The 10,757-nt window shown below is 45.2% G+C and overlaps 1 pseudogene; it reads right to left on the minus strand.

Annotated features, from left to right (window-relative positions):
- Positions 1-5,420: 5,420 nt before the first annotated feature.
- On the minus strand, positions 5,421-9,755 carry LOC117835473 (palmitoyl-acyl carrier protein thioesterase, chloroplastic-like; annotated as a pseudogene).
- Between the last annotated feature and the right edge of the window lie 1,002 nt (positions 9,756-10,757).

Below are 10,757 nucleotides of genomic sequence, written 5' to 3' on the forward strand. Positions count from 1 at the left end.
TCAAGACCATGTCATCATCATATTTCTTTCTTACTCAGGGTAGCATAGCGATCAAGCAGTCTCAAACTGTGAGAGGCAGACGAATCGATTCGAGTTCTTTAACCATGCATGGTGAACCTAACCTCACGACATCCACGCACCACGAAGGTCGCTTCCTGTGTCGGCCTTCCCCATCAATCCCCTAACCCGTGTCGGGCCCATTTCCTTTGGTGCAAGGTTCCACAGACCCGGCCTCTGCCGTTCTGTGACCACGCTTGCCACCACGTGCGACAGCTAGCAGGGGAAACTCCGTTCCAAGAACAATGGGGCGACCGCTCACGTCTAGGTTCAATCCGGTACTAGGCTTCCTCATCCCATACTAAGTATGAGGTTAGCACTTTCAAACACTTGATCATGAACACCACCACTGTCGGGCCTTAGCAAGTTTCATAGACAGACGGGGCGATCAACCGACCACCAAAGAGTTACCCAAAACCCTGCCCCGTCCATCGTCCTTACAGTTGTGACAGGAGGAAGACAACCAACTCCTACAACTCGCGAGTGACAGGAAATCACTCGACTTTTACCGCTTCCTATTTAAGCAAAGCAGCTACTCGGTCCAACAGCTAGTGTTCAGATCAGGGGAGCTAAGTTATGCATCTATGGTTCCAAACAACTCCTATACGTAAATGCACAGACAAGATGCAGAAGGCATGCGCAAGTTTGGCAAACAATGGGATTTCATGCATCCGGGGCTTGCCTTCAAGCGAGAAAGGAGGAAGCTGCTCTTCTGCTTGGGCGGCTTCGGCTTCTGGCAGCTAGGGCAAGGGGAACTCCGGCGGGGCTTGCGCATTCCCTTTTATAGCGGCGCGGGAGGGAGAAGGGGAGCGGCGCGAAGGCCGGGGAAGAAGCGATGGAGTGCTCTGCCCGGGCGGCGATTGAGCGACGAGGGCGGTGGAGCAGGACTTCGGGGATGACGCCAGCGGTCATTGGGCTCTGGCGTCAGGGCGGCGCAGGCGCGGGTTTGCCGGTGGTTGAGATTTGGCGGAGGCGGGCGTCGTCGTGCGGTGGAGCTGATGGAAGTGACCGGGATAACGGCGCTAGGAACGAGGGCGCACAGGTAAGAAGACAGGCGGCTGTGGGCGCGCGAGCGAGCGCGGAGCAACAGATTGTCGGGCGGCTTCTGACAGGGCGGGAAAAGGAGCTGTCGCGGCCGTGGTCGGGATTGGCGGAGGAGGAATCGTCGGGTAGCGAAGACCAGGCGGCGCGACTGTGGCGAAGTGACAGAAAAGACGGGCGACATCGGGCTCTACGGCCGGGATCTGGCGATGTGATGATGGGCGCGGGCGGCGAGGTGCTGCAGAAAGGTTGCAGAGGGGTTTCCGCTGCGATTGGGGAAGGGGGCGCGAGAATCCACTCGGTCGCGGCCCGAAGACGAGGTGGAGCGGCGGGCGTCGGAGGAGTTGAGCCACGCGGCGGGGGAACTCTGAAGCGGGCATGCAACTCGAGTGCACCTGTCGCGGGAGATCTGGGGGAAAAGATCTCGTGGGTCCACCGGTCAGATTGAAAAGAGGTGTTGGGGAAGACTTAGAAGAATCCGGTGGGTGAGTTGGGGTCGGCGGGGTCGGAGCTGGAGGCCAGCGGAGAGGGGTCGGGTCTCAGGGGTCGGGACCAGACTGGAGGTTGAACACTTTGGCTGGGAAAACTAGGACAGGTGATCAGGGGCTCGGATTAAGATTAACTCGAGAGATTTGGGGGTCGGTCGTCACAAGTAGGTAGCGGCACACTCAACCCTGACATTGGCGTACATGGGGCAGCCTCGCAGGATGCCGCCTGAAGCCACCTGAGCAACATCGACAAAGCCGCGAGCCCGCGAACCACCAGGTTATCATTCACCAGTCCGGCACCGGAGGAGGGCTCGCCGTTGCCGGCAGTCTTCGCGAGCGCTGGCAACGCCATCATCGATGGGGAGTCCAGTGTCGGCCAGGGATAAGAATTGGATTTGTGCGGTGGGAAACTGGGAACTTGACTCAGCGTTCAATTAGTCTGGTCAAAACGATACGATAATTTACTCCAAGAAAAAAACGATTGGATAGAATGGTTGCAAAGAAACGTGGGAACAAATCATAGGGGGTATTAGCATAAAACAAACCAACGTTGCCACGTCATACGCCAACACATCAATAAATCAGTCCAGCATGTGTATTTGGACCGCATATGACTGTATGTGACAACTTGATATATCCATTTGCACGTTTTACAACTTGTTAGACTAAAATGATACAACAATACTAGTTGTATGGTGCATACAATTTACTCTTATTGATTTGGAAATGCTATGCCATATCAATTGATTTCTCTATCTATTGGACTTCATTGATTGGTCTCCCGACATTCTATTTTGACTTTGGTATCATTGGATTTCAGTTATCTCATGAAGCTTTCGTCACACAAAGATAGTGGGACTAAAATGAAGCTTGTGCTTCACTTAACTTGCTAACACTCCGCTCTCACTCTCATGCAAAAGCATTCATCCATTCATGCATTCATTTCATACATGCAAGCATTGCTTTGCATTGCAATGCACCAAAGTGTAGAGGCGAGAGCGCAAGATGCCGATGAGCCGAGAGCGCCTACATCCAGACCTCTATTGAGCATAAATGCCATAAAGCGAGCGCCAAGTGCGTCTGAATGGTTGTATGTGCCAAACAGTGGCTATAAATGTTGAAGGCCCCCTGAAAAATCATAATGCCAAAGACGATTACATCTTTGTGAGTAGAAAAGTCAAGAAAGGCCTGCTCTGTTACTATCTAATTCATAACTTTAGCGAGACAAAGGAAGTTATATTGATTTTTGCAGCTCAAAGAATGCTTGCTAAGTAGAAGACGGTGCATGAGGGGCTCAACATCGACTCCGACATCAACTACCACTTCACCTCACCTCTCAACATTGACTCAAGAGGTTCGAGGGATTAAACTTTGGTAGCATGTAATTGCAATAAGTTCTTGCATTATCGAACTGACGAGGCCGCATGAAAGGCTGCTATACTTTTATTTAAATTTACAAGATCTACGCTCTAGAACCTTCATCATGAACACTGGTAAAAGAGGGGCTACGGTGGTATCAGGATGAATAACATCACCCCGAACAACAAGGTCTTTCCCAGCTAAATAGGATCTAGATGGGGGGGGGGGGGGGGGTTGAATAGTCGAAGCTGGTTATAAACTTATACGGTGCAAAAAGTTGTGAAGGCAAAAAAGTCTCGTGTCAAGAATCAAACCTTTTTTTGATCTTAGGCATGATAAAACTGTTGTTGTATTAAGTTATATCCATACACTGGATATTATCAATAATTTATATGTATAACTTAAGCAAAAAATATATGTATAAATAATCTCTTAGTCTAACTTATTAAATGACATGCACAAAAAATTGTATGCATAACTTTTAAAAAAATGTTGAAAAATAAAAATCAGTCATGATATCAAATTCTGTTAGCAAATTGTGCGCATATACATATAACTTATGTGAATGACATATACTGTGCAGATGGCTTAATGAAGAAAAAAAACCAGTCATTTGTCAAATATAAAGACGTTTTTAATCTTAGGCATGATTAAGTACACACTTACATATTGTGCAGCAATCTTCTTGATTCCAGGCATGACATTCTCGTTTTTCGCATGGCTTTAGCGCTTCGCATATTGGCTTAGCATGTTCCTACGGTTATGTAATTAAAAAGATTAAGCTTTAAAAAACATAGTATATAAAAACATGTGGTAAGTGTAAGAGGCAAAGAATAGTGGTATGCAAAAAAAAATGTGTGGTGTTAACATGTGCATGCATAAAAAGATGAGGGAAAATTGCGTGTTGCCTACAGAATAAAAATTGCGTAAAAACTTACTTCTCTGAAATGGAAATGTGTCTCACCATTGTATGATAACAATAGCCGTAGGACGAATACACTATCATTCCTGGTGGCGTGGGTTGGGGGAAAAAAGCAAATAATTCCTGGTGGCGTGGGTTGGGGGAAAAAAGCAAATAATGGCGTATGTGTTAGACTAGTATAATGCCCGTGCGTTGCTACGGTGAAACTCATTCTTGAATCTCTATAGTTGGTTGATGTAAAGTGTTCCTTTTCCTTGTGTTTGATCAATGGAATACACATGTTGTATGGCTGCCAAAAGAGTATTTGATATTGCCAAGCTTTTTGTGCGTGCCTCGTGTATAATCTTCTAACACTAACACCTTTGCTAGGGCAGTTTCTACACGTTTTGTTTTTATCCTTCATGATTAAATTTGGGCAATGTATGATCTTTTCCCTGTCCATCTGAGTTAAGTGAATCTGAGTTGGGTGGCTATGAACGAATTATGGTTCAGTTCCTGATGATCAATCGGTTTGTTTTCCTCAACTCTCATTATCAGTTCCTGGTAAAGCACTTCAAAACTATCCATTGGTAGTAACAGTGAGAGGAATGGAACATTTTGACACGCTACCCTGCATTAGCACTGGAGGTGTTGTACTGCAGCTCCGACCAAATTTATGACCATCATGGAAGAAGGCACCTTGGATGTTCAGAAGAGTAAGTTACACTTGTTTTGTCCTACCACGGTTGAAAAGCTGAAAAAGTAGCCAGTATTATGTTTGCCTTCTCGCCAACATGCAACTGGCCAAGCTTCAGTTCACCGTGATCTGATTGATGTTGAAACTTATGAAAAAAAAAAGTATTTTAGAACCTTATGAAATGGTATATTGAATTGCGAGAGGTTCAGAATTTATAATATTTCATAAGACCACATGCCTGCAGCCTGCCATTGTAATACCAAAGCACATGTTTAAAATGCCTTTCCCAACACTTCAGGTTATCTCTACACATAACACAACAACTTTTGCTTCTCCTCCATCTAGTAAAAGAGAAAATGTAATTCCCATATTTCAGTGATGCGGAGGAGCCGCGGTTTATCAACAATTACAAGAGTTGAACATCAAGTTTAGCGACCAAACCGGCAGCGCTGCGCCGAACAGAGAGTTCCTTGGGCCGGTCCGGTTTGCCACCATCGCCCTTCATGCGTGTCGCCGCGGCGGAGGCCGCCGACGGGGACGAAGGAAGCAAGGAGATTGTCGTGCTGTACCGTTACGAGGGCACGCGGCGGGCAGCGCGGTGTGGAGGCATGCCGCCGGACGAAGCTCCACCGCCTCCGCTTCGCCGTTCCGGCCGCCGACGGCACGACCGCCGACGACATGGATAGCTCGCTGGCGTTGGCCGAATCGTCTCTCGGCCCGCTGATCTACCACCGTCTCTTCCGCCGACAGCTCCACGAACCGACCGACCTCGCCTCCGCTTCGCCGTCCCGGCCGCCGGAGACATGGAGAGCACGCTGTTCAACATGCTTTATCAGCCAGGAGAAGAATATCAAATTAAATATCAATAAATACAATATACGAGCTTAATTCTTTAATTCTCTGAACGAATATGGCTGCACCCCGTCATACAGAAGTAGCTACAAATCAATACTTACAACACCCATTTGTGCAACCCAAGATTTTGTCATAGGAAGAAGAAGAAATCAAAGGAAAAATAGAAACAACAAACCATGCACCCTTATATCTTTCCTCTTCGATCTCCACTTCTCGCCGCCAACATTGTTGGCACCCTTATATCTCCTCTATCTTTAGACACTTTATGTTTAAATTAGCTTAGGTCTCACGTTGGTATGAGATTATAACAAAGCATCATGTATGCCTAGTGTGCTTTGCTTCCAATAGAGGATGCAGATAGCCACAATGATTTTTACCATTTTTTCCTGCCAAAATCACCATTTGGAACATCACACAGTTCACAATGAAGATGGAATCACAGTTTCTTGGGCCTTCGTTCCCTTCGGCCTCCACATGGTCCGGGCTTTCACCATGGTCGGACCTGATTCAAGGCTCACCAGATGCTCACAGTGCAACGTTGTTTCTCCAGACTCGCTGTTGCAATCAGTGTGCACGGTAGTGTGTGACTGCAGCACACTATCCCGGCCACACTCCCTTTTGTAATCCAGCACAATGCTCGCCAGTTCATGGTTCTCAAGAATGGAGATCGGTGCACTCTGATAAAGGTGAATGTAAAGTTAACTGGTGTATGTGAAAACACTTGTGTGCTAGGGACTTGTATACTAAACTGTCTTCTATTTTTGGTTTCTTTACCAATCCTATCAGTTCCATATCAACTTTATTTTCCCCCTTAATACATACAAGAAGGCTGCCAACTAATTAAGCAGGAAGGAAATCCAAATGATAAGTTTGTCATAAAAATTTGTGCCCACCGATAAGTGCATGGGACCAGCCAAGAATATATAGCATATCACCAATCAAGCAAATAAGAATTATCTCTACTCATATTTTTTATAGTTTAGATACATTGACTTGTACACAGGCTGCTCTTGCAAGTAAGCAACCCAGGTCAGTGACATTGTTAGGTACCTAGGTGACCAACCAAATATAGTTAAATGTCCAGGAGAAGCATTGGGTGTCCAACTTGTATATTCCTTGTCATAAATAAGTTAGCCAAAATAATATATCACCTAAATAATATATTGTGAGAGATTGGATTTGCTTGTTCGATGAATAGTCAAGTGGACACCTAATCATATCCAGTGACATGATTCTGAGGCCCCTCAAGCACCTAACATTCCAATGTTCATTAACTTCTGCAATCAGTTGGCTACTGAAGTTCTGGCAACAGAACATACAGGATTGGGCATAAGTAAATGATCTGTTTGCCACATGATTGCCAAATGCCCCAAAACAAAATGCCAGGAAACACATAAGGCGACCTCAATGCAATGTTCAGAGGTACAGAAGATAAATTGAAAGATTATTCTTGTTAAGGATCCTCAAGTACGAAACAAAATAGTTCAAATACAGAACAAGTACTAAAATAATGTGCTAGGGTATCTATTCAAGTGTCTAAACAAGAAATATCAACAAGTTCAGTAAGGGCGTATCATCGGAAATAAAATTACCTCAAGAATCCTTGCAATGTATTTAACATTATTGACATGCTGATTATATCAAGATCAGCCCACCAATGCTGCATTAAACAGAAGCAAAATATATAAAACAGCAAACGAAAAAACAAATGTTATGAATAGACTTGCAATCTAAATATTAATTCAATTAACTTACAGTCAGGCCTGTATGGACATATTTGGCTGCAGTAGCGCTTTTATCCTCTGGCAGTTTTGGAAGTTTGCGGTTGTCTTCATCGACAATAGTGGATCGCTCAAAAAAGTAGGGTTCTATTTCAGTCCGCACTTCATTTGGAATTCTTGCAAGCTTCCTAGTGAGCTTGTTCATCATAACCCATTTACTGCAGATACAGACATAAGAACAAGTTGCAACAGAATGTCAGTCTGATGCAAGTTGCACAATAATTTTGAGGAGAAATATTTGTTAGTGCAGCAATTGTAGGCCAATCGTAACATGTCGATTGGGTGACATAAACTGGTAATGTAGTTTTGTGATTAATGGTATAAATATATCAGAGTGGCTGAGATTTGAACCTTGTTGCCTTCAGTATCGTGTCGCCTGTTATAGAATCACGTATATGCCAATCCCGACGCATTCCATTTTTACCATTAGCACTAACCCATGTATCTACTTCAACATTATCACCCCTGCAGCAGAATAGACGAGCAAACTCAGAACATGTATCAGTAGAATCCAGATGGAAGGGGCTGCCTTAAGCTCACAAAACACAAACTTATAATATCTTAAGCTCACGAAACACAAACTTATAATATCTTTTAGGAAACATGAGAAAATATATTAAGAGGTTCAATGAGGGTATCCGTATCAATTATTAAAGTCTGCAAACTGCCTGAAGTGAGATATAACCACGCTCCTCCAAAAAGTTATTGTCAAACAGCACAAAAGACCAGGGACCTTTCCTTTCACATTTATTGTCAAACAACTTGAAAACTCCATTCAACTGATTACTCAATACCCAGCACCAAGGAAACAAGCTGTAATCAAAATCATTATGTGCCCCACACTGTTGGCATGTCTCCGAGAGTAGCCACATGATGTCAAAAGCTAGGGGGTACATCTTAATTCAAGCTCAAATGACAATTAGAAAACTAAAATAACAACATGCAATTCTGCGAACCATACCAGCATGGATAACGCTCGACAATGGCCTGCTTTGGCTAACCACCCAGAACAAGTTTCGTTTACTCATCTCTGGTGTGGAGCCGAATCCATCACCTAGCAGCCCAGCAGTCTTCACATGGTTAAGTGCAGTTTCCTGCATCAAATGCAGACTGTTTCATTGCCCGATACTAATTCACAACAATCACGCCTGAAAAGTAACAAATTCTCACCTGCAAATGGTTCATCAGTGTCTCTATAGACGCCGTCCTATCCGCCTCAATCTCATAGGACTAATGGAGAAGTTCTGCCTGAACATGAGCACATGAAAAAATAAACTGAACATCACAAATATAGCCAGTAAATGAGATGTAGATACATAAGCTGCAAAGTGAAAGGAAGATAGCCTGTTCGCTGAATATATCTATGGAGGTTTAGGCTAGAAATTTCTAATTAACAGCCTAATAGACTCGTCAACTTTAATTATATTTACTATTTCCTCATTTTCTATTCGAAGGACCAAGCTAGAACCATTTTCCTCCCTCCCATGCAGGGTAATAAGCATGCTTGTAATATAAGTGTAGGATCAGATATTTCACCTTTTATACAAATAACAGAATTTATTGGATGGGAGAATATACATAGAACCATCTAGGATGCAAAAGTTAATGGTAAAAATGCTTCATTTACATGCTAAAAGCTCTGAATCTAAAATAAGAGGAAAACACAAACTCACCTGATGTATGTAAGAACTTGGTTGTTTGTAGCCAGTGCTCAACTTCGTTCAATTAACAAATCTGACAAAGTGAAAATAGTGGAGATGAGTATTGAACCAAAATGAAAATGCTGGTAAACAAATTTTAGTGAAAGAAAGTTTGACCACTGCAAAAAATAGGTAAGGTAAACAAAAAAAATGTTTCCAGGGGAAAATATTTGCATCCACGGACCACTGCATTAGAGCTCGCTGGATGCGAATCAGCGGGGACAGCAGCAGTGAGCATCAAAATGAAACCTCATGGAGGTGCAGAAGATGGTGGTGTGGTAATTCACTCTCATGCATTCAGGCTATGGATTGAAAAAATTGGGGAAAAATGAAGAAGCCTGACTGCAACATCTCGTATGGGGAAGAAGAAGTCGAGGGGGAAGGCGAGCGGCAGCGGCGCAGGGCAAGCGAGGAGAGGAGGAGGGCGAGCGGCGGTGGCGGCGGCGGCGCAGGGCGAGCGAGGAGGGCGGGCGGCTGCGGCGCAGGGAGGAGGGCGAGCGGCGGCGGTGGCGCAGGGCGAGCGAGGAGGAGGGCGTGCGGCGGCGGCTGATCACTGGAATCGACGGCAAAACGGGATGCGCGGGTTGAAAGGAGGCGAAGCGGACAGCGCGGGCGGGTTGCAGTTGCGGAATCGATCAGAGGAACCCCCGGGATGCGCGAGTTGGAGGGAGGCGAAGCCGACGGCGGGTGGGTCGCAGCTGCGGAATCGATCGGAGGAACCACGACGTACGAAGTTTTTTTCGCTGCCGCCTCGAGGATGCGGTGGCCATTTACCAAGTCGACACGGCCGGCGTCGCGCGGGTCCCTAAAGTGGTGTAGGAACCGGAGGATGATGGCGTCGATGTCGGAGGACGGCGGGAGGTCGTCGGTGGACATGGGTGGAGGGCGAAGGTGGGAACCGGCCGCAGGCCCTGGATCCGGACGGAGCGGCGGCGGGATGTCGAAGGTGGAGATGGGGTGGAGGGCGAAGGTAGGAACTGGCCTCCGGCCTCGGAGCCGGACGGAGCGGCGGCGTCTCGATCCCCCGAGGTAGGGGCCCGGAGCGGCGACATCTCGATCCCCCGAGGGAGGGTAGGGGAACGAGGGAGCTGAGCTCTTTCCCCTTTAACCCCCTCGCTTTCCTATTTTTTCCAACCGAGCCCCCCTTTACTCTTTTGCAAAATTAGGGCGACGTACGAAAGGCCCTGGCAGAGACGTTGCTTGCTTTAATAATAGGTATAGATTTGTGATGTAGGGGGGTGTGATCACAAAAAAAAAGTGGTGTAAACTAAACTGCCTCGTGTTGTTAGATATGCGCCCAAAGGCTGTTGGCATATCATATATGCCAACTGTTGTGGACCTGCTGTGTACAAGCTTGAAGACTTTGCGGAAGTTTGATATGGCAACAAATGCATCTTGTTTGATGATGTCAATATTTTTGAAAGGACATATCACCTCAAACCTTTAATGCCTAAAATTTGCAACAAGTAGGTACCAAAAACTATTTCTACAAGAGGGACAAGCACCTGACAGATAAAAAAATAGTTGTAACAACAGCTATGTGTTCGTAATTTATTACAAGTATGTAAAGTTTTCAATATACAAAATTTGTTAGAAAAGGTTATAACGGCCTTGATACAGCTTGACATATAAGTTGTTTGCATGTGTTTGTGATATAAAATAACTTGTTTAGTAATTTTTGCTAAATTTGAAGGAGTTACATTCAATAACATTACATAATAGAAACAGGAAAATGTAAAGGAGTTTTGCGCATAACATTTCCTATATACAAAAAATATGTAAAACTGTTCCAGAAACTAAGTTGTACCCAGAACGAAAACATTATAGAAAAACTTATACATGCAACTTATTTGACACAAAATCTTTGTGCATAATTAA

Source organism: Setaria viridis, chromosome 9 (assembly GCF_005286985.2).
Source record: "Setaria viridis chromosome 9, Setaria_viridis_v4.0, whole genome shotgun sequence".
Taxonomy (NCBI): domain Eukaryota; kingdom Viridiplantae; phylum Streptophyta; class Magnoliopsida; order Poales; family Poaceae; genus Setaria; species Setaria viridis.